The following is a 25,595-nucleotide window of genomic DNA, read 5'->3' as shown; positions in this document are numbered from 1 at the left end:
CTGCAGACGGATAGAAAAATAGGATTTTCCTCCGTCTGCAGAATCGGACCATAGTGGAGGCAGACGATAGCGGGTGTCTGGGGATGTTCATTCGCAGACACCCGCTATCCCATAGGAATGCATGTATGTCCGTATTTCATCCGCAAACGGATGGATGAAATACGGACATACCGTCTGCATGTGTGAAAGAACCCAGATCAGACTGGGTTGAAAGCCCTACAAGCTATTATGCCCCCATCTCTCTCATGTCTTGGCCAGTAGTTTCATTATTTTCAACTGCGGCACTTCTATGATGGGCTTGACAAAGAATGGCTCTGTAGGGACCTGACCCCACTTTCAGCTACTCTAACCCCCTCATTCAGCTACTTCCCCCCTCTGTCAGCTACTCTCTCCCCCTCTGTCAGCTACTCTCCTCCCTCTGTCAGCTACCCCTTCTTTTTACCACCTTTCTCTCTCACCCCTCCTCTCTCTCAGACCCCTTTTCTCTTCCACCCCTCTTCTCTCTCTCTCTCACAGCACACCCCCAATACACTCCCCCTCTCTCTTTTTCACCCCCCTCTATCTTCTGCCTCCTCACCCCATTACCTCCTCCTCTTACCCTTTCTTACCTCCCTCTCCCACCTCTTCTCCCCCCGCAGGGGGCGAGGTCCCCATGATTCCTAACAGTGGCCCTGTGAATGAGTGCACAAGTTTGAATGTGTTTTGATTCCTGTGTCCTGCCGACACACTGGGCACAGCGATGCAGCACCTGCCTCTACATTGCCTACTCTCCAAGTCCCCCCACACTATGGAACGAAAGAAGGAAAATAGCCCTACAGTAGAGCAGCTTCGCTCCGCCCCCAAACTCCGGCTCCCACACTTCCTGGCTCAAAACGGCTCTTGGTAAGGCAGTCTAATGTGGGTATTTAGGGGCAGGGAACACTGATGGGGGGGGGGGTTCCCTGATCTAATAGAGGTCTCTAAGGGGGGTGCTGATATAAGGGGTCCCCTAAATTTTGGAGGGAGTAACACTGACCCGTTTTTTATTAAGGGGGGTGACAATGACCCCTGTGTTATAGGAGGTAACACTGTCCAATAAAGTGTGCCGCATTATTGCTTTCCCAGGTCTTAACAATGTATACTACAAAAAATTTTGGCATACACCGTTAAAGTATTCGGGTTTGGCTTGATGAAAAGGTGGCAACCCTAGTGAGAAGGCCTGGCTCGCAGTTCTATCGTGTTCTTTTGTGTTGAGGTCAGGATTCTGTCAAGTTCCTCCACCCCAAACTCGCTCATCCATGTCTTTATGGACCTTGCTTTGTGTACTTGTGCGCAGTCATGTTGGAACAGGAAGGGGTCATCCCCAAACTGTTCCCACAAAGTTGGGAGCATGAAATCATCCAAAATGTCTTGGTATGCTGACGCCCTAAGAGTTCCCTTCACTGGAACTAAGGAGCCAAGTCAAACCCCTGAAAAAGAACCTCACACCATAATCCCCCCTCCACAAAATGATTTGGACCAGTGCACAAACCAAGGTTCATAAAGTCATGGATGAGCGAGTTTGGGGTGGAGGAACTTCACTGGCCTGCAGAGAGTCCTGACCTCAACCCCATAGAACACCTTTGGGATGAATTTGGGTGAGACTACGAGCCAAGCCTTCTCAACCACATCAGTACCTAACCTCACAAATGCGCTTTTGGAAGGATGGTGAAACATTCCCATAGACACACTCCTAAACCTTGCAAAGGATATATAAAGATGAAGTGATCAAGATGAGATTCTTATTATGCGGGGGGTACCACATCGCAAAATTTAAGTACTAAGAGATACAGGGAAGAGTGAGAGGGCTGGAGGGTAACCAACCCCCGGGATCTTTAAACGGTACCCAGGTAGAGGCAGATCATTGACATGCCTATGTTAAAATAGATACATTTTATTCACAAAACAAATATAAAAACAACAATATAGACACTGTTGGTACAGATATCAAATGGTTGTGTACAGAGCGGATACAGGATCATCAATGACCATACATATTACCAATCTATACACATAGAGAGAGATGCTGCAAGTTTCAACATGTTTCGCTCCCTTGAGCTTCATCCGGACAATGCAGCACACAAAACTGGAAGAATAAATTGAAAAAAAAAACATTATCAAAATTAATTGGACATGCAAGAAAATAATCCAAATGAAAAAATGGTAATGACATTAGTAACACAATCAATTGATTACGGAGAAATACAAACATAGATAGTAGATCAATAAATCAAAATCAGTAACCAAAAGTTAAGTATATAGAGATTACTACAATAAATAATAATAATAATGATGTTGCCATCTTACCACATAGATTATAGCTCATGAATTAAATATAGTCAGTATCCCAAATTTAGTCACCCCCAAACATAGAAGAGAGCGGGGTTCTTTGTTTTTATATTTGTTTTTTGAATAAAATGTATCTATTTTAACATAGGCATGTCAATGATCTGCCTCTACCTGGGTACCGTTTAAAAATCCCGGGGGTTGGTTACCCTCCAGCCCTCTCACTCTTCCCTGTATCTTTTAGTACACTCCTAAACCTTGTGGACGGCCTTCCCAGAAGAGTTGAAGTTGTTTTAGCTGCAAAGGGTGGACTAACTCAATATTGAACCCTACAGACTAAGACCGGGATGCCATTAAAGTTGATGTGCGTGTCCCTATACTTTTGGTAATATAGTGCATATATATATGATTTTTAGATTTTTCAGTTTTGGGTTTATTGCCACTTTAACCACTTGAGATCCGCGCTATAGCCGAATGACGGCTACAGCGCGGATCTCCTTTTCCGGGACTACGTCTATTGACGTAGTCCCGTGCACGAGCGGCCTGCGCGCTCTGTGATCAGCGAGTCTGTGAGACTCACCTGATCACCGATCCATGCAAGGGGTCAATCCCGACCCCTTGTCACGTGATCAGCTGTCAGACAGCGCGAGGAGAAAAAAAAAAGCCGATCACCGGTGGCCGTGATCGGGACATCAGTCCCGATCACAGCCAGCCCTGCTAGTGCCCACCTGCCCCCTGCCAGTGCCCACCTGCCCCCTGCCAGTAAAAAATTAATAAAAAGTTAGTGCCCCCTGTCAGTGCCACCCAGCAGTGCCCACAGTGCCACCCAGCAGTGCCCACAGTGCCACCCAGCAGTGCCCACAATCTGCCTCAACAAAGGCGCTGCACCCCAGTGCCACATATCCGTGCCCATCAGTGTCATCTACCAGTGCCCAGCAGTGCTGCCCATCAGTGCCCAGCAGTGCCACCTATCAGAGCCACCTATCAGTGCCACCTATCAGTGCCCATCAGTCCCATCTATCAGTGGTACCTATCAGTGCCCATCCGTGCCACCCATCTGTGCCACCCATCTGTGCCACCCATCCGTGCCATCTTATCTGTGCCCATCTTTGCCCATCAGTGCCGCCTTATCTGTGCCCATCGGTGCCGCCTTATCTGTGCCTATTAGTGCCGCCTTAACTATGCCTATCAGTGCCCACCAGTGCAGCCTATCAGTGCCCACCAATGCAGCCTATCAGTGCCCACCAATGCAGCCCATCAGTGCCCACCAGTGCAGCCTATCAGTGCCGCCTCATCAGCGCACTTCAATGAAGGAGAAAAATGACCCGTTTGCAAAATTTTATAACAAACTATTAAAACATGATTTTTTTTTTTGCATCTTTTTTTGTTTGTTTAGCAAAAAATAAAACTCCGAGCTGTAATTAAATACCACCAAAAGAAAGCTCTATTTGTGGGAAAAAAAATGATTTCATTTGGGTACAGTGTTGTATGCCCGCACAATTGTCATTCAAAGTGCATCAGCGCTGAAAGCTGAAAATTGGTCTGGGACTGAGGGGGGTTTAAGTGCCCAGTAAGCAAGTGGTTAAAGAAGCAAAAATTACATTGGAAATGACACTAACATGTTAAGTTTATATAAGTTTTTTTGTGATTGCGGTTATATTTATGTCAAGAAAACAAGATAGTTAATATGTAGCATTACAACGGTGAATACTTTGTTGTCTCCGGTCTTACAGCCCGGTTGCTCTGACTTCCTTGTCTTTTGAAAAGAAAAAGAAAAAGGCTGGATTTGATGGACTTTTCTTTATTTATTATAACCAGCTATGTTACTATTTATACCCTGGTGGTATGTAATAAAAATGTGATCCATCTCTTCAGGCTTTTTTTCTTCTGAGAAAATGCAATGATCTGACATCTGTTATATACAAAATATTACCATCACACCTGCTGAGACGATGCAGCACAGTGTGAGAGATCATTTTACGAGGTTTCTTGCGAACGGTTTATAAAGAAAAGTGAGCTAGTGGAGGAGTCAGTCCAATATGACAAATTAAAGGAAACGAGCACAGATACAGACTGCTGTGCATTGAGAGAGGATGCAACAAAATAGAGCACCTTGTGAAACTATTCACCCCGTGTTTTTTTTTTTCCTGTTTTGTTGCATTACAACTTGCAAATAAATGTAATTTCTTAATTAAAAAAAAACTAAAAAAAATATATTTTTGGAGGGTTTGTGGCTTGTGATATACACATTATATAAAACAATTTGAAGGTGCATAATATTTATTATTAGGACAAAAAACACAGAAATCTTGGGTGCGCAAAAGTATTCAAACCCCCCCCCCCCCCAAAAAAAACAAAAAAAAAAACAGTCAATGCTTTGTAACTACATTTTCTAAATAGTGCAGCACTGTATATCATTAAATAACATGCATACAAAATGTATATTAAAGCGGGGTTCCACCCTAAAGTGGAACTTCCGCTCATCAGAACCCTCCCCCCCTCCGGTGTCACAGTTGCCACCTTTCAGGGGGAAGGGGCTGCAGATACCTGTCTAAGACAGGTATTTGCAGCCACTTCCGGGCATAGACTCCCACGGGAGTCTATGCCATTTCCTGTCCCGGCGCGCTGTTTGCTGGGACACACACGGGTCCCAGAGACAGCGCGGACAATTCCTGTGCTGCGTGACTCGCGCATGCGCAGTAGGGAACCGAGAAGTGAAGCTGCAACGCTTCACTTCCTGATTCCCTCACCTAGAATGGCGGCAGCAGCAGCCGAGAGATCGATCGGCCTCGACTGCCGACATCGCTGGACCCTGGGACAGGTGAGTGTCCATTTATTAAACCCCAAACAAAATTTACGTTTTTTTCCCCCATAAATAGAGCTTTCTTTTGGTGGGATTTGATCACCTCAGCGGTTTTTTATTTTTTGCGCTATAAACAAAATTATAAACAAAACAATAGCGACAATTTTGAAAAAAAACACAATATTTTTTTTCTTTTTGCTATAATAGATATCCCCCAAAAATATATAAAAAAAACATTTTTTTTCCTCAGTTTAGGCTGATACGTATTCTTCGACATATTTTTGGTAAAAAAAGAAATCGCAAAAAGCGCTTATTTATTGCTTTGCGCAAAAGTTATAGCGTCTACAAAATAGGGGATAGTTTTATGACATTTTTATTAATAATTTTTATTTTTTTACTAGTAATGATGGCGATCTGTGATTTTTATCATGACTGCGACATTATGGCGGACACATCGGACAATGATGACACATTTTTGGGACCATTGTCATTTTTGTAGCAATCGGTGCGATTAAATTGCACTGATTACTGTAAAAATTACACTGGCAGTGAAGGGGTTAACCACTAGGGGGCTAAGGAAGGGTTAAGTGTGTGCTAGGGAGTGTTTCTAACTGTAGGGGGGAGGGGCTGTGTGTGACACTACACTGATCACCGATTACAGGGAGAGCTGATCAGTGACACTAGGCAGAACGAGGAGATGCTTGTTTACTTTAGCATCTCCCCGTTCTTCCTCTCTGTGAGACGATTGCGGGTAACCCCCCGCGGCGATCGAGTCCACGGGACTCGTGACCCGACTCACAGAGCTTGCGATGGGCACGACGACACAGCGGCAAATTCAAAGGGACGTAGCTGTACGCCCATATGCCTGTCCGTGCCATTCTGCCGACGTACATCTGTGTGCGCCGGTCGTAATTTGGTCAAACATTTCATGATCAAAACATAAATACATTTTTTTAATAAAAATAAATAAATTAAAATGTCAAAAAATTTGAGAAAAACAGTTAAAAAATGGTGGTGTCAATGCTTTCAAAACAATCACCGTTGTGTGTGTTTCGTCCTCAAAAGGACCAATATCCAGTGAACACCTTCACCAGCTTAAGTGCCTGCTCACCTCAAAGATGAACGTAAAAGCATAGACAAATCACTCCTGGTGTCCACCACAATGATCAACTTTCACTCTCCAATGGTAATCCTGCAGTCTCCAGAGTGACTGCTCCTCAGCTTTTGTATTGCCGTCAGACGAACCTTCCTTCACTTTCTCATAAGTGCTCAATCACACTATTACCTCCATAGGTTACAGACATGAAACAACAAACACAAGTCCCATAGTGTACTCTGTTTGCCTGTTTATTAAAAGCCCCCAAAACAAATCCACTTACAAGATAAAAACTTTAAAACAGCATGTCTCAAATCCAGTGTTGGTCATCTTACTTTAAAAAAGTAATTAGTTAAGTTACAAATTACTTCTCCCAAAAAGTAATTGCGTTAGTAACTCGGTTACTACATTGGAAAAGTAATTAGTTACTCAGCAAAGTAACTGTGACTTTTCTTTTTAATATTCTATAGATGGGACTAGCAAAGGAAGTGAATGTCGCCGCATCCATTGGCGAGATTGACACCTTGCGAGCCCCGTCGCCTGGTATTGATTTAAAGGGGAACCCCTACGCTGAAAAAATGGCATGGGGGTCCCTTATCTGAGCATGCAGCCCGGCTGGTCAGGAAAGGGGGTGGGGATGAGTGAGCGCCCCCCTCCTGAACCGTACCAGGCCGCGTGCCCTCAACATGGGGGGTGCTTCGGGGAAGGGGGGCCCTGCAGCCCCCCCACCCCAAAGAACCTTACCCCCATGTTGATGAGGACAAGGGTCTCTTCCCGACAACCCTGGCTGTTGGTTGTCTGGGTCTGCGGGCAGGGGGCTTATCAGAATTCGGGAGCCCCCTTTAATAAGGGAGCCCCCCTAGATTCCGGCCCCCTACCCTATGTGAATGAGTATGGGGTACGATGTACCCCTACTCATTCACCTGGGGAAAAAAGTGTTAATAAAAAAACACAACACAGGTTTTTAAAGTACTTTATTAGACAGCTCAGGGTCTTCTTCCGACTTCGGGGTCTTCATGCCAGGCTCCTCCGCTATCTTCTGCTCTTTTACCGCTAGCTCTTTTACTAGCAGAGGAGCCCGGGTTTCTCCTTCGTCACCACCACCATCCAGGGGTCTTCTTCCGACTTCAGGGGTTCCGACTTCACATTATTTAACCACTTGCTTACTGGGCACTTAAACCTCTCTCCTGCCCAGACCAATTTTCAGCTTTCAGCGTTGACGCACTTTGAATGACAATTGCGCGGTCATACAACACTGTACTCAAATGATATTTTTATAATTTTTTTTCCCACAAATAGAGCTTTCTTTTGGTGGTATTTGATCACAGCTGAGATTTTTTTTTTGCTAAACAAACAAAAAATTTGAAAAAACAAAACAAAATCATGTTTCATAGTTTGTTATACAATTTTGCAAACATAATTTTTCTCCTTCATTGATATGCGCTGATGAGGCGGCACTGGTGGGCACTGATAGGCACAGATAAGGTGGTACTGATGGGCACAGATAAGGCGGCACTGATGGCATTGATGGGTGGCACTAATGGGCACTGGTAGGTGACACTGATGGGCACTGATAGGTGGCACTGATGTGCGGCACTGTTGAGACACTGATGGGTGGCACTGTGGGCACTGATGAGTGGCACTGTGGGCACTGATGGGTGGCACTGTGGGAAATGATGGGTGGCACTGGTGGGCGGCACGGTTGCCTACTGCTAGGTGGCACTGGTGGGGGGCACAAGTGGGCACTAAGGATCTGCAGCAGTTCACCGTGATCGGGACTGATGTCCCGATCACGGCTGCTGGTGTTCGGCTTTTTTTTTCTCCTCACGCTGTCAGCGCGAGGAGAAAAAATAGCCGATTACCGGCTCTGTGTACATCACATGTTCAGCTATCATTGGCTGACAGCTGATTATGTGGTAAGGGGTCAGGATCAACCCCTTGCTCCGATCTGTGATCCAGCGAGTCTCATAGACTCGTTGATCACAGAGAGAGGTCGCTCGGGCACAGGACGACATCAATAGACGTCGTCCCGACAAAGCAGGTCCGCGCTGTAGCCATCATTCGGCTATAGCGCGGATCTGTAGAGGTTAATGAGACACTGACAGGGAAAACTATGAATGGGTGTGCCACATCCCGTGAATTAAAGGAAAAGGAGGGATGTCCCTGGATATGGGACTTTAAAGGCACTACCACAATAAGCAAAATTATTTTATTTTTTTTGCTTATTGTGGTAGTGCCTTTAAAGTCCCATATCCAGGAGCATCTCTCCTTTTCCTTATTTAGAAAACAATGTTGAATTTGGTGTGGTCTATCACTGTAAGTGTTCAGCCGCTGTGCAGTCACATATATTGGTGGTTTCACACATTTACCCTGTTATAGGTGTTATAGGTGTAAGTACATTTTTATTTTTTATTTTTTTCACAATGCTTTGTATCGCCACCATTTGCTGCAATTACAGCTGAAGGTCTCTTGGGGTATGTCTCTCTTAGTTAAACACATCTAGCCATTTTCACCTGTTCTTCAAGGTGAAACTGTTCTAGCTCCTTCAAGTTAGATGGATTATGTAGGTGTAAGCAGTGGTGTATTTTGGTTTTGTGCTGCCCTAGGCAAGACAAAAATCAGGCACCCCAGCCCCCCCCCCCCCCCCCCCATCTAAACCTCGGGAGTCGGTAAATTTCCAAATGAATATAATTATATACTGTGTGTGTGTGTTTATATATATATATATATATATATACACACACATATATATATTCGCACACACACTCGCTCATATTTATTAGAGATCAGTGTTATCAGTGATATATATATATATAGAATAAATATATATATACGGTATCTCACAAAAGTGAGTACACCTCTCACATTTTTGTTAATATTTTATTATATCTTTTCATGTGCCAAGACTGAAGAAATTACACTTTGTAAAGTAGTGAGTGTACAGCTTGCATAACAGTGTACATTTTCTGTCCCCTCAAAAAAACTCTACACACAGCCATTAATGTCTAAACTGCTGGCAACAAAAGTGAGTGAAAATTTCCAAGTTGGGCCCAAAGTGTCAATATTTTGTATGACCACCATTATTTTCCAGAACTGTCTTAACCCTCTTGGGCATGGAGTTCACCAGAGCTTCACAGGTTGCCACTGGAGTCCTCTTCCACTCCTCCATGACAACATCACTGAGCTGGTGGATGTTGGAGACCTTGCGCTCCTCCACCTTCCGTTTGAGGATGCCCTACAGATGCTCATTAAGGTTTAGGTCTGGAGACATGCTTGGCCAGTCCATCACCTTTACCCTCAGCTTCTTTAGCAAGGCAGTGGTCATCTTGGAAGTGTGTTTTGGGTCTTTATCATGTTAGAATACTGCCCTGCAGCCCAGTCTCTGAAGGGAGGGGATCATGATCTGCTTCAGTATGTCACAGTACATGTTGGCATTCATGGTTCCCTCAATAAACTGTAGGTACCCAGTGCCGGCAGTACTCATGCAGCCCCAGACCATGACACTCCCACCACCATGCTTGACTGTAGAGAAGACACACTTTTCTTTGGTCCCCTCACATGGTTCCTGCCACATACGGTTGACACGCTCCGAACCAGATACGTTTATCTTGATCTCATCAGACCACAGGACATGGTTCCAGTAATCCATGTCCTTAGTCTGTTTGTCTTCAGTAAACTGTTTGCAGGCTTTCTTGTGCATCATATTTAGAAGAGGCTTCCTTCTGGGAGGACAGCCATGCAGACCAATTTGATGCAGTGTGTGGCATATGGTCTGAGCACTGACAGGCTGACCCCCCACCCCTTCATCCTCTGCAGCAATGCTGGCAGCACTCATACGTCTATTTCCCAAAGACAACCTCTGGATATGACGCTGAGCACGTGCACTCAACTTCTTTCTCGACCATGGCGAGTCCTTTTCTGAGTGGAATCTATCCTGTTAAACCTCTGTATGGTCTTGGCCACTGTGCTGCAGCTCAGTGTCAGGGTCCTGGCAATCTTCTTATAGCCTAGGCCATCTTTATGTAGAGCAACATTTCTTTTTTTCAGATCCTCAGAGAGTTCTTTGCCATTTTGAACTTCCAGTCACCAGTATGCGAGAGTGAGAGTGATAACACCAAATTTAACACACCTGCTCCCCATTCACACCTGAGACCTTGTAACCCTAACAAGTCACATGGCACCGAGGAGGGAAAATGGCTAATTGGGCCCGATTTGCTAATATTCACCTAGGGGCGTACTCACTTTTTGCCAGAGGTTTAGACATTAATGACTGTGTGTTGAGTTATTTTGAGGTGACAGCAAATTTACACTGTTATCCAAGTTTTTGTGAGATACTGTATATATAGTTCCTCCACAATCTTCTCTTTACCCCACCACCCCTGCTGGGTCCTTAGCTTGGCACTCACAGATACACTTCAAGCATCACCCCACTGGCCTGATCGGCCCCTGGCTTGGCACACAATATTGCTGTGCAAGTGTTACTTCCACTGGTTGGGTCCCTGGCTTGACATCTGCTGAATTTTCCCAATTCCTCACCATCCCCAGTTGGTGAGAATACTGCTCTGGTACTTGCTTCAGTTACTCACTGCGGTCCACGGTAACAAGGTGAATGGTCCCTTAGTGGCAAAAGCTTCCCCTCTACCTCCAACCACAACAGGTTCTCCAGCCGGCAGAACCGTTAGTTCTGGTTGGACTGCAAGCCACAATCCCAACCCTACGCTGCTCTCTTGCTTCTGGATAGGCCCTCAGGCAGCCTAGCAGCCAGATGTCCTAGGGATAGGCCTCAGGCTCTGGCCTAACAGCCCGAGGCAGCATAACACATGTCCACCCAGACAACCATCCAGGTGGCACAGAACCCCCGATCACCTGACCTCATCCAAATAAATAGGCTCTCCAAGCAGGCCATGGGACCCAAGAAAATCCCTGCCCATTGGCAGAGACACCCCATCTATTCATAATCTGTCTTTGTAATGCCCTTGTCTTATCTAATGCCACCAGATACCCAGCCATCTAGTGACAGAAGAGAGAAGTGCAGCAACTCCATAATTAGGGTGAAATCAATTGACCTCCTATCAATCGGCCAAGGCAACTATCACTTGAGAGGTAAATGTGCTAGCAGCCCTGTCTTGGCTTTAGGGTGCTACACTTATGTAGCAGGAAAACCGCTTTGGGAAATCAGTGGTAATTCTGGACAACAGGCTCTAAGAAAGACAAACGTTTTATTTTTACCAGCAAAAGACACTCAACTCCCACTCATGCCAAGGAGACAAGTGTGCTCTCATGAACAGTTACAGCATAGATATATTTCAACAATTACATAGACATTCCTAAAACCTCTGGTAAGCCCCTAAAAAAGCTCATTAGTGAGTATCATTCACATTCTTTCAGCTATCTGCTTAATTTATCAGCGACAGCCACTAATAGGAGAGAAGAAGGGGAAGGAAGGTGGAGTAAGATGCAAGTGTTTGGAATTTCTTAGCTATTTGCTAGTTACACTCACATGTATAAAATCTTACTCAGAAATTTTTACAAGTAAGAACATTTTAGCAGAAGCAACCATTTTGTTTAAATTCCACCATTTTAGTTCACTACCACACTTATACCTCATAACCCAGTCAGGGGGCTATTGTTTAGGTGGCCACATTTAAAGGGTATTTGACTGTACCGTATTGTTACTTTGTTGATTAACAGTTAACATTTAAATGGTTGCATTGCTTTACAGCTGGTGTAAATCATTCTTGTGTGACTGCTGGGAGACCCCCTGGCCAAGATATTCTGGTGGTATCAGCAGGGGTAGTGATCTGCTTAGGGCCAAGGAAGAGCATAGGACCCAACTCTATCAGCAGCTCTTTCGGGGGGTAGCACTACATCAATTAAACTGATTCTAAAGGTTATTTTTTCTTTATTAAAATAAAAAAAAATTGGTTATACTTACCCGCTCTGTGCAACGGAATTGCACAGAGTGGTCCATTACCTCCTTATTGGTAGTGCCCTACCAGTGCTGTCTGCTCCTTCTTCCTCCGGATGCCCCCTTAGCAAGCCAGCTGCATCCATAGGCACACACAAATCTGGAAAACTATGCCCCTTCTCCTTACAGGAGTTTGACTGGCAGCAGCAGGAGCCTATGGATGGAAGCGATAGGAGTAGTTCTGCAGCTGGGAGAGTGCAGGGTCAGTGGAGGAGCCAGGTAAGTGTTTAGGGACAAGTAGGTACCATAGGTAGTGTGGTGTTTTTTACTTTAAAGCTATACAGTGTGGGGAATTCCAGCGGGAAGATATAACGAACATGTTAAAAAACGTACTGACGTCATCGCGCTTCTCTCAGCGACAGGTGTTCGCTTGTTTTTTGGCTGGTCGTTTTTTTACCATGTCCGTTTAATCTTCACGCATGTAAGTGCAATATTTTCTATATATTAAACATATTGTGGTACAATCTACACTACGGAGATCTTTTTATTTTTTGGAAGCCTTCCTTATTATTCTGGCTGTTCCTGTTGACATCCTTGAGTCGGTTTGAAGTTGTGTCCAGGCTTCCTCCATTTATGGTGGTATGATCCAACTCCTCATCATACAAGCCCTGGTGGGTTAATTGCAGGCTCATCCTAGCTTGCCTGGTAAGCACAATATATATATATGTGGTGGCTGTGCACTGTTGACACAAGGTGGTTTCGTCAGCACTGGTACACGTGCTAATTTGAATTGTGGGTCCTTCATCCTTCAATAATCTTCACTTCACAGTTGGACTTTTTTTTGATTGGATTGTGTTATATTTTATTTACATTTTATATTCCCCAACAATAATATCATCTTTGTAATTTTTCATATATCAATATACTCCTTATTGATTCATTTTATATTTCCATATTTGTGGAAGCGCTGCTGTTTTTTGTATGGTAATCATAAAAATGTTTTTGTTATACACACACTTTGAAGAGGAATTCCAGGTATGGATAGTTTTACATCTTACATCTTAGACCAATATAACTATGTATATACCATACCTGTAGGCAGGTGGCCTACTGCATGTTGAGTTAGCACCAAGCTGCCCAAGTTAGGGGGAAAGGGTTAATATTTTTGCACCTTTTCAACATTCAGGAACCCTTAGAATAACTTTCAGGGTCTCAGAGAACCCCTGCTAATAATTCTTATATCTACAGCTCACAGTAGATAAGCGTGACAATCATAGGTCATTGGGAAAAGTTCCCCCCTTACAGGTAGCTAAAAAGATCATTGTTGTCCAGTTTCTTGACCATTGCTCAAGAAACCATTAGCAACCTTTGGAGGAATCCTATGGTTTCACAGAAACTTGGTTGAGAAAAGCTGTTCTAGAGGTATGGTACATGCATACAGTAGTCCATGATGGTTTCTTGCCCATTGCTCAAGGAACCCTAATGCCACGTACACACAACCGGACTTTCCGGCAGATTAGGTCTGACGCTCTTCCAGACTGACTTTTCAGTGGAGTTCCGACGGACTTCCGAACGAACGGACTTGGCCACACAAGAACTGACTAAGTCCGTTCGAAACTCTGTTTCTTTTGAATGTGATGACGTAAGACGGGACTAAAAAAGGAAGTTCAATAGCCAGTAGCCAATAGCTTCCCTTGCGTCGTATTGGGTCCGTGGACCAGCATACAGATGAACGTTTTTCCCAATAGGAATTGAGTCCGTTGGACAGATTTGAAACATGTTCTATTTCTAGGTCCGTCTTTAAAACGAAAAATTATCTGATTAGCCCACACACGATTGGATTGTCCGATGGACTGATCCCGCCGGACCTAGTCTGCTGGAAAGTCCGGTCGTGTGTACGCGGCATTAGAGACCTCTGGAGGAACCCTATGGTTCCACAGAAGTCTGGTTAAGAAAGGTATGGTATATGCATATTTACTGTTCATTGGTCAAAACTGGACCAATGTAACTACGTAAAAATATCCATTCATGGAATTCTTAAAATGCTATAAAGACATATTATATTTCTCAGTTACTCCAGTAGTACCATGTCTCCACCAGAAATTCCCTGGTCCTTCTGACTGGTTTGTGGACATTGGTCAACACAAACCAAATGATGGTGTCACACTACACAAAGTTTCCATAATACAGAATACACAAATATTGAAGAATCCAGTTACAAGTGACATTACCAATTTCCTGGTTTTTAATTAGACTGCCATTCTCTTTAATTTTGGACTGGGAGGCACTTTGCTCCTTTTTTTTTGCTGTGGCCATTACATCAGAGGTCCACACATTAGGTCTTATTTTTGGGAAGACCGCAGGACACGTCCGTTGCCCGGAGCCTAATGCGTTTGGTGAAATGTCAAGCTGTCGGTGCAGCACGATATAATTGGAAAAGGCCGTGGGTGGGAATCAGTCCAATGACTGTGAATGTTGTAGAAGTATTGCAGATGGAGGAACCTTTCCCTATCCCCCCAGGCTTCATGAAGAACAACCCTCAAAACGAATTATTAATAAATAAATAGCATGAAGTCCGGGGACACTTGCTGGGTTTTTGCTTCCCTCTGACTGACCTTTTTTCAGTCTCAGTCTTCAGAAGCACATTTGTTGTGGAAATCTGTGCACACAGCTTGCTGATTCCGTGCGGGGATTCGCCTCCGGTTCTCACACACACTGTTTTAAGCTGCGTAATGGACTGAGTAATGAACTGCTTGCCTGCTAATATCAGGAAAAAGTCAGAGAAAATTAAGAGCAGACCCAGTGCCTAGAAAGCCATGCTTATGTAATAAGTGAGGAAAACGCAACGCTGATCCAAGTCCATGTGCTGCTTACAAGAAACTAGTAAAATAAAATAAAGGTACAGTTCAGTAAGGCTCTGTTCTCACCTATGCAGGTGCAACAAGGCGCATGTGTTTTTGCACATTTTTCTGATTTAATTCATTTCAATTTGCTGCCTTATGTGCAAAAATTGCACAAAACAACTACATGGCCCAATCTGAAAAATTGCGTTACACCAAAACACATGGTCTCATGCATTTTCGGTGCAAGATTTTGCATGCATATTATCAAGGTACGTTGGTTGCCATTTAGAAGAATTAGCACTGCTGAGCGCCTGCAAAGGGAACCTTTAGTACCTTGTGGGAATGCATGCAGTTTTGCACATGTTCCCGAATACACAACTTTGAACTGAGCCTTATGCCGCGTACACACGACCGTTTTTTCCGTCGGAATAAACTCTTACGGTTTTTCCAAAAGAGTTCCGCTGAAATGGTCTTGCCTACACATGATCACACCAAAGTCTGATCGTCTAGAATGCGGTGACGTACAACACGTACGGCATGACTAGAAAAAGGAAGTTCAATAGCCAGTAGCCAATAGCTGCCGTCTCGTACTTGCTTCAGAGCATGCGTCGTTTTTTGGTCTGTTGGAATAGCATACAGACGAACGGTTTTCCCGATAGGAATTGATTCCGTCGGAAAGATTTAAAACATGTTCTATTTCTAGGTCCATCAGAATTTTTGAAAAAAAAGTCAGATGAGGCCCGCACACGATTGGAATATTTTTATATAATCCTTCCTGTTTTTGTTAACTGATTTGAGATGATTGCTGTATTGTCTTAACCTCTCAATAAAAATTATAAAAAAAAAGAAGGAATATCCGATGAAAAGATTCCGTCTGACTTTTTCTGCCGGAAAGTTTGACCGTGTGTACACGGCATTAGACCCCTTTTACACTGAAGGCACTTTTCGGGCATTTTAGCGCTAACAATAGCGCCTGTAAAGCGCTTGAAAAGTACCTAACAAGACACCCCAGTGTGAATGCCCGTGTGCTTTCACGCTGGGATGGTGCACTTGCAGGACGGGGAAAAAAAGTCCTGCAAGCAGAGTCTTTGGGGAGGTGAAGGAGTGGTGTATACATGGCTCCAAAACTGCCCCTAACATTGAAATCAATGGGCAGCGCTGCTGGAGTGCCGGCAAAGTGCTTCAGGAGCGGTGCTTTTCGGCCGGTTTTAACCCTTTCCTCGACCGCTAGTAGAGGTTAAAAGCGCCCCGCTAGCGGATGGAAAGCACCACTAAAACAATGGTAAAGTGCTGCTAAAACTAGCGTCGCTTTACCGCTAGCGCAGCCGTACTACAGAGTAAAAGGGGTCTTAGAATTAAAGTGGTGATGCCACCAAAAAAAAAAAAGCTTAAAATTCGTAAAGAAAAAAAAAATTGGATTTTTTTTTTACTCACCTCTAAATGCCTGTTGCTAGGGGGTCCCTCGTAGTCTGCCTCCTTCATTGCCCGGGCTGGTGACATGACTTCCCCTCGCGCCGCACATTAATCTGGGACCTGTCACGTGTCCCAGATAACTGTGCGGCGTATCACAGCCGCTCGCGCATTCGCAGTGGGTGCTGGCTGTGAAGCCACAGCCGGGTGCCCACAGTAAGAATGCCGGCGCCGCGAGCGGAGCGGGGAACGAGGGGGGGGGGGCCTCATTACCCCGCATCACTGGTAAGTGTCTGATTGTTAAAAGTCAGCAGCTGCAGTATTTGTAGCTGCTGATTTTTATTTTTATTTTTTTAGGGGGCATCCCACTTTAAAGAAAAAGAAACAGCAATTAAAAAAATAATATAGCATATACAATTGCTACACAAGTCATATTGTAATTGAATGTGTAGCGCTACCCCTGTAGGAGGGGGTTGGAATTTTCCTTGTTTCAGCCCTTCAGCCAGGCACGCAGTATTTCCCATAGCCAGGTGCACAACTTCCGCTCATCACTCCAATGACCAGTCTAGGGGTTGTAGTGCTTTTTTTGTTGTTTTATTTTAGTTTAGGAACTTGGGTAGGGGAAGGGATATAGTAGGATACTCTAGATCAACTATTTAACCTTGAGGATAGCTTCCTTAGTAGAACTGCATAGCAGATTGTACAGAATGAAGCAGTAGCAGCTGGTGCTGGAGGATTTTGGGGGGCGGGGGACCGGGCAGGCCCCTCTAGGTCCTCACTCAACCTATGAGCGGAGCTCTCTAGCAGTCGCGACTCCCCTGGTACCAGGCGCTGTGGCTTCTGTGTTGACCCGGTCTTCGGCCTCCTGTTCTGATTGGCCGGGGCTGGAAGCCGGTAGCCGATACAGATTCGCTGGTATCGCAAGGTGGGAGGGCTCAAGGACAACATAAAACAGACCAATTGGGGCCTCGAGGAGAGTGGAGAATAAGGGCGCTGTGGCTAACAAGGAGACTTTAACAAATAGTACATGACTGGCTCTTGAAATGTGTGTAGCGCCCGAGGGTTTAGTCAAGGAGCTTCTCGCCAAATTCCTTGTCAGGAGTAGCTACTGTAGATAGTTGTTAGAGATCCATTAATCTCCCTAAGTTTGGCCTTGTTGTTGTTTTCTCTTCTGTCACTAGGTGGCCGGGCACTTTGTGGCATTAGATGTGAGAAGGACATTTCAAGGTCAAGTTATATAATATCTCAGCCCAGGGCTCGACAAAACCCGGGCGCCAGGTCGCATTGGCGACTAGAAATAGCGACCTCGCGTCTGGGGCAGCACAGCTGGGGGTATTCTGTCTCTGTGGACCCCCCCAGCGTGATCGTGTCGGGCCGTTCCGCCGAAAATTTAGGCCGCGGCTTTGAGGCCTTCTGCGGTCCTATGATTCCTTATGGAATCTGGCGCCCTCTTGTGGTCGCCGTTGGTATGACAAACCAGCAATGTTAATGAAGCTTCCTCTGCCTGTTTTATATTACCTGCCTCTTCTTCCCTTTATTTAGAACCCCCTAAACATTATATATATTTTTTATTCTAACACCCTAGAGAATAAAATGGTGGTTGTTGCAATACTGTCTGTCACACCGTATTTGTGCAGCGGACTTACAAGCGCACTTTTGTTGGGAAAAATAATTTAGTTAATAAAAAAATAAGACAACAGTAAAGTTAGCCCAATTATTTTTTATATTGTGAAAGATAATGTTACGCCGAGTAAATTGATACCCAACATGTCACGCTTCAAAATTGCACCCGCTCATGGAATGGCGACAAACTTTTACCCTTTAAAATCTCCATAGGCGACGTTTAAAAAAATTCTACAGGTTGCACGTTTTGAGTTACAGAGGAGGTCTGGGGCTAGAATTATTGCTCTCGCTCTACCGATCACGGCACTACCTCCTATGTGTGGTTCGAACACCGATTTTATATGCGGGCAGGACAGGGCGCGTTTAAAAATTATTATTTTTTCTTCTTATTTTAACTTTTTTTTTTTTCCACTGTTCTTTTAAAAAAAATGTTGTGTCACTTTTATTCTTATTACAAGGAATGTAAAAATCCCTTGTAATAGAAAAAGCATGACAGGTCCTCTTAAATATGAGATCTGGGGTCAGAGAGACCTCGGATCTCATATTTACACTAAAATGCAATTGAAAAAAAAATTGTCATTTGAAAAAAATAAATAAAATGTCCCTCTAAGAGCTATGGGCAATGACTTGGAGACGGGGGGGGCGGCGACGGCGCTGCTATCTTCCCCTCACTCGTCTCCATGTCAGGCCAGGGACAGGTCCGGATCGCCGTCACGGACCTGGCTCCTAACTTTTTAAGCTGGCTCCTAGATTCCAAGCAAATTTGTCAACCCCTGTCTCAGCCAATAATCAGGGTTTTTCTTGAATCTCTTAGCCTGCTGGGAAAACCTATATATTCGGGTGGAGTCAGGTGATCTCTGTTCTGTGCCACAAGGACCGCTGTCTGGGTGGACATGGGTCATATGCCCCGGGTTGCTAGGCTGGAGATTGGGCCTATCCCAGGGGGCATCTGGCTGCCAGGCTGTGTGTGGGCCTATCCAGAAGTAAGAGGCAGCACAGGGTAGGGACTGCGGCTTGCAATCCAACCAAAAGTGACAGTTCTGCCGCCCGGAAAACCTGTCATGATCGGAGGTGGAAGGGAAGCTGTCACCACTAAGGGGCCAACCACCTTTACCAGGGACCACAGTGAGTAACTGAAGCAAGTACTGCAGTATTCTCACCGAACGGGCACGAGGGAGAATTGGGAAACATCAGGTGGGGATCAAGTCAGGGACCCAGCCAGCGGAGGTGATGCTTGCAGAGCAGCCTGGTGTGTCAAGCCAGGGACCGAGCCGGTTAGCAGGGGTGAAGCTTGAGAGGTATCTGGAGTGCCAAACTAGGGACCCAGCAGGGATGCGTGGGTGACTCTTGAGGGAGATACCACCGCAAAAGCCTTGAGGAGCTCACGGGTTTGAGGCAGTGAATCAGAGAGTCCAGTGAGAGACTAATGCGGCATACACAAGATCAGACTATCTGGCGGACTTAGTCTGGCGGACAAACCGCCGGATAGTCTGCCAGACCTGCCCACACACGACCAGACTTTTCCGGTGGACTGAATCTGCTGGACTATGGCGGGAGTCCACCGTACTTTTGAAATGAACGGACTTGCCCCCACACGGAGGAAAATCCATTCATTTTGATCTGGTGTCCCTTTAGCCTACACCCAGCAGCTGACTTCTGGTGTCCACTTTAGCCTACACCCAGCAGCTGACCTCTGGTGCCCCTTTAGCCTACACCCAGCAGCTGACTTCATGTGTTAACTTTAGCCTACATCCAGCAGCTGACTTCTAGTGTTCACTTTAGCCTACACCCAGCAGCTGACTTCTAGCACCCAGAAGAGGTTTCAGCAACACCCGTCCCTAGGATCCCTTTAGGGGTGTCTGTAATCACAAGGCCCTGGTTGCAGGTCACCTTCCTCCGTGATACCAGATAGGAGATCCATGGACATCCTCCCTCAGCCAGAACCAAGGATTTTCACGTACTCTGTTCAGGCCCTCAGGTCACCTACCTGAGGTTGCATTACAGCCTGTGCTGGGGAGAGACGACAGGCCCCCTCCTGGACTGGATCTCTCTATTTGCAGGAAGACCCAGCAGAAAGCCTTGGTGAAACGTTTGAGATCTCGGGGAACCCCTAAAAAAAAAAAATTGCAGATCTTCAACTCACCGAACATTGGATCTAATTAGCGAGCTGTAGATATAACCGAAATTATTGTAGAAATAGCTTTAAATATTAGAATAGATATTAGAACTCACCTGACACCAACATTATAGTGTGAACAGGGAACATAGAAATCAATTGTTTTGTTTATGTCCTTACAGAGACCTACATTAGAACAAGCCCAAAATTTTCTATGCAAGTCAAATCTACACATATTTTTCATCAGATTTTTTTGCACATACTGTATGCTAGGAACGAGGTCTTGCTGAACTTGAACAAAACTCCCAAATATTGTGATTCATAAATAAGACAGCAGACTACGGGAACAGTTGGGTCTTGTTCAAAACATACATGCATAATTGATGGGATTCATGGAAAATTGTGCAGATTTGACCTGCATAGAATACGATGGTCTTGTCCACATCAGGAGACAAGCATTTTCCTAACATAGGTCTCTGCAAAGACATAAAGAAAACAATTGATTTCTATGTGCTGTTCACACCACAGTGTTGGTGTCATTTGAGTATCTTTCTCTGCAGAAAAATGCATACATATTGCATATTTCTGTGCAGAAAAAAGCGCACCATACCAATGTTGTTTTCAATGCAGGAGGCGTGTCCTATTCCCACATATGTTTGCTAGTAGGTGTCCCTCATTCCCACCTTAAAATGTTGGGAGGCATGATAATGCTATTATAATCATATATATAGGGCTGATCCAACTGTGTGCTTCTGTTTTCTGCAGTCTCAGTGCTGCCATATATACACATAGAATGTCAAATCCTGTTCTCCGTTCTCTGCCCCCCCCCCCCCCCCCTTTATCTTTCAAAAAGTGTTTCCTAGTGTTGACCCTCCATCCAAATTGTACATTTCTGCATTTGTCAATTTTAAAAGCCAATATAAATTAATATTAGTGGTGAAAAAAAGCACTTGTGGATTTAATTAACTTTTTGGGTTTTTTTTGTTTATGTCCCCTTTAAGACCCCTTTCACACCACACCACCCTTTGTGTCGGCGGTATAACGTCGCTATTTTTAGCGGCGTTTTACCACCGGATTTGCAGCGGATTTGCAGTGCATTTCAGCCACTAGCGGGGCGCTTTTACCAGTGCACATCAGTGCAGCCTCATCCATGCACATCAGTGCAGCCTCATTCGTGCCCAGAAGTGCAGCCTCATCAGTGCACACCAGTGTACATCAGTTCAGCCTCAACCCTGATGATAGGGAGGACTCTGATGGGGACCCTGATTTTCGGGGGACTCTGATATAAAGGAGGACTCTGATAGGGACCCTGATGTTAAGGGAGACTCTGAATAAAACCCTGATGTACGGGGGACCTTGATGGGGCTGTGATGTAATAAGAACTCTGACATAAGAGGCAACTCTGATGGGTACTCTAATGTAAGGGGGGACTCTGATGGAGACCCTGATGTAAAAGGGACTCAGACGAAGACCCTGATGTAAGAGGCGACGCTGATGGGGACCCTGATAAAAAAAATGAATTTGATAGGGACCCTGATGTAAGGGGGGACGTGGATGGAGCTGTGTTGTAATAAGAACTCTGATGTAGGGGGGACTCAGATGGAGACCCTGATGTAAAGGGGAGACTCTGATGGGGACTTTGATGTAAGGGGGACTTTGGTGTGGTTTTTTTTCAGCCCAGGAATATTTGTAAAATATTCGATGTGGCCCTCGTACTGAATGGTCTGGAGACCCCTGGCTTGAAGTTCCCAAAACCTTCCCAACATACACAAGTGTTTGAATTCATTGAAGCTTTCCTAATACCATAGCTGCTTTCAGATTGAAATACATATTAATATTTATTACAAGGTTGCTTGTGTAGAAGTTCTGTACATTATATCAATTAATAATTAAATAGGACCTTTCCTTCAATAGAGAACATTTGACATCAACTCACATTTCCTGTGCTCAGTTCTTCTCTTCTAATCCTGTAAGCATTTGATAAATGAGAACTATTGCGGCTGATTATTTGGGGGGGTTTTATTGTCCTAGAATTGTCATCTGCCGCTTAGTTTTCTGGTTCCTCTTCCCGCTGAACGGAAGAATGTTCTCCGACTGAGACACGACAATGCACACAGCGGAACAATAGATCGGCACGTGCACAGACGAAGAACCCAGCAGATGGAGACAGTGTTAAATATACATTATTGTCGGTGGAAGGGGGAGAGTGGGTAACATTTTATTTCCCATGTAGGCAGCGCTAAAAACGGCATGGTCGTCACGTGTCCAGTTAATTACTACAAGATTCCTCAATGCACACAGATGAAGCATCGGAGCTGAACTATTTCCTGTGGGTGTCCATACTAATTAGTACTTATTCCAGTTCAGTCATTACAGCAATGAATATACAGGCATGTGTGGTGCAGAAAGCTTCTCTTCTATCATTGCATACCATTCCTATATCATTGTGTCCATTAAAGACTAAGTTCACTTTTCTTTTTCTAAATTCCAGCTTCCCTATGTACCAATATACAATTAATATACATTATATTGTCAAATGTATTGGTACGCTCGCATTTACACACACATGAACTTTAATGGAATCCCAGTCTTAGTCCGTAGGGTTCGATATTGAGTTGGCCCACCCTTTGCAGCTATAACAGCTTCAACTCTTCTGGGAAGGCTGTCCACAAGGTTTAGGAGTGTGCCTATGGGAATGTTTGACCATTCTTCCAGAAGCGCATTTGTGAGGTCAGGTGCTGATGTTGGATGAGTAGGCCTGGTTCGCCATCTCTGCGTCTCTGCTCTAATTCATCCCAAAGGTGTTTTCTATCAGGTTATTATCAGGGCTTTGTGCAGGCCAGTCAAGTCCCCAAACTCGCTCATCCATGTCTTTATGGACCTTGCTTTGTGCACTGGTGCGGTACAGTGGTGTAGTGGGTAGCACTCTCACCTAGCAGTAAAAAGGGTCGCTGGTTCGAATCCCAAACATGACACTACCTGCCTGGAGTTTGAATGTTCTTCCTGTGCCTGTGTGGGTTTTCTCCGGTTTCCTCCCACACTCCAAAGACAAGCAGGTAGGTTAATTGACCTCTGTCTGAAATTGGCCCTAGTATATTAATGGAGACCTTGGATTGTGGCTCCTTGAGGGTAGGGACTGATGTGAGTGTGCAATGTATAGGGATAGGGACAATTGTAGACACTCACTCAGGATGGACTGGTGTCTTTATTCAACCTTACTAACTATGTAACTATGTTGGAACAGGAAGGGGCCATCCCCAAACTGTCCCCACAAAGTTGGGAGCATGAAATTGTCCAAGATGTCTTGCTATGCTGATGCCTTAAGAGTTTCCTTCACTGAAACTAAGGGGTCAAGCCCAACCTCTGAAAAACAACCCCGCACCATGGTGTGGGGTTGTTTTCAGGGGTTGGGCTTGACCCATTAGTTCCAATTAAGGAAACATAAAATTGTCCAAAATGTCTTGGTATGCTGATGCCTTAAGTGTTTCCTTTACTGGAACTAAGGAGTCAAGCGCAACCCCTGAAAAATGACCCCGCACCATGGTGTGGGGTAATTTTTCAGGGGTTGGGCTTGACTCCTTAGTTCCAGTGAAGGAAACTCTTAAGGCATCAGCATACCAAGACATTTTGGACAATTTCATGCTCCCAACATTGTGGGAACAGTTTGGGGATGGCCCCTTCCTGTTCCAACTTAACTGGGTGGGCCAATTCAATATTGAACCCTACGGACCAAGACTGGGATGCCATTAAAGTTCATGGGCAGGTAAAGGCAGTTGTCCCAATACTTTTGGCAATGCAGTGTACTTCTTTTGCAGGAAAGAAAACGCTTTCTCTATAATCAAGAATAGGCATTACCTCAGCCTCCAGTGTGTCCTGTAGAAAACTCCTCCATGACTTGGTAACTGTCTTTGGGACAGGAAAACTGTTAGATGATTAAGGCCGTAGTTCAGCAGCTGAACTCATTAACACACACCCTGCACCTGCCCCCCCCCCCCCCCCTCCAAGAAATTGCTCCTACTCACCACTGCATTTACACGCAGTCATTGTCAGTGATCATCATTTTCCCTGAATACACAGCCAGTGTCTTCCTCTGCGGATCAATTGTTTTGTACCTTACATTTATCTTGCATAGATCGTTCATGTGGCAGAGTGTGCAGGAGCTGAGCGATCACATAAGAGCCTATGTGGAGCAGAGCTGTAGCATTGAAAACAGGAGAAGTGTGTCTCTGGAAGTCTGTAAAGCTCACCATACAATCTGATTGTACTGTCTCCTTTAAATCTACCATCAACTACAGTATGTAGTGCAAGGCTCTGTCTGATTGGATTACAGAGTGTTTGGATGGATCAGTGTGTCCTCCTGTTATATAGTTTTGGTTATTCAGGCCATACGGTATACTTTTTTTCATTCAACCAGCAAGTTACTTTACAGAGATTGTATAGTGTACGGCCACCTTTATACACCTAAAATGAACTATTAACCCCACACTTTAACCCAAACGCAGAAGCAAACACAAATTTTTCCACGTAAAAAAGCGTGACAAACATGGCAAACTGAACAGTAAAAACCATGCAAGCTGCAACATGCCGAAATGTCCCATGAGCTACTTAGCCCCATGTTGGGCAACCCATTGAAATCAATGGGCTTTCCTATGCACGTTGTGGGAAACATACGTCAAAAACCATGAAATCCTACTACGTTAGGTGAGAATGGGACCTGAAAGTGAAATTGGTGTGTTTACAAAAGAACAGGGACAACAGAGTGTCTCCGCCCACTCCCTCCTATGTACTTGTATAAAGCTGGCCGTATATTATGCAATCTGATTGTACAATCACTATACAATTCCCTTTAAATGTACCAGAACTATGGAATAGGTGGACACACCTGAACAATCTATTCAAGTAGTATCAAATCAGGCAGGGCCTATGCGCTACAGATTGTACTGTGTATGGTCCCCTTAAAAGAAGAAGTAGGAAAGTAGGTGGAAATAAAAAAATATTGTGTAGTAATGATTGACGTGTGGTCCAGAGATGTAAACACGCCCTATTCTGTGATGCAGTGGGGCAATGCATGATAAGATAAGTTTCCTGGATGGCCACATGATGCTACATGGCTCAGAATGCATTTTTTTAATTATGAACTGAGAGGTGCAGACTGAAGGCTGCCATGGTTTGGCAGAAAAACCATTAGAAAAGGTTTCAATTTATTCTGAAAAGTGAAATTCTGTCTGAAAAGGCGAACTTATGCCCCGTACACACGAGAGGAATTAAGTCTGACAGACCTCCAAAGGAGTTCCGCCGGAGTTCCGCTGGAGTTCCGACGGAGTTCTGGCGGACTTTTCGACCGAACGGACTTGACCACACACCATCACACCAAACTCCGACGGAGTCGAACGTGATGACGTACGACTGGATTCGACGTAGGAAGTTCATAGACAGTAGCCAATAGCTGCCCTAGCGTCGGTTTTAGTCCGTCGGAGTAGCACACACACGAG

The sequence above is a fragment of the Lithobates pipiens genome, unplaced genomic scaffold, assembly GCF_037356315.1.
Source record: "Lithobates pipiens isolate NorthernLeopardFrog02 unplaced genomic scaffold, aLitPip1_a1.2 Scaffold_13, whole genome shotgun sequence".
In the NCBI taxonomy this organism is placed as follows: Eukaryota; Metazoa; Chordata; class Amphibia; order Anura; family Ranidae; genus Lithobates; species Lithobates pipiens.
This window is presented reverse-complemented; position numbering follows the sequence as displayed.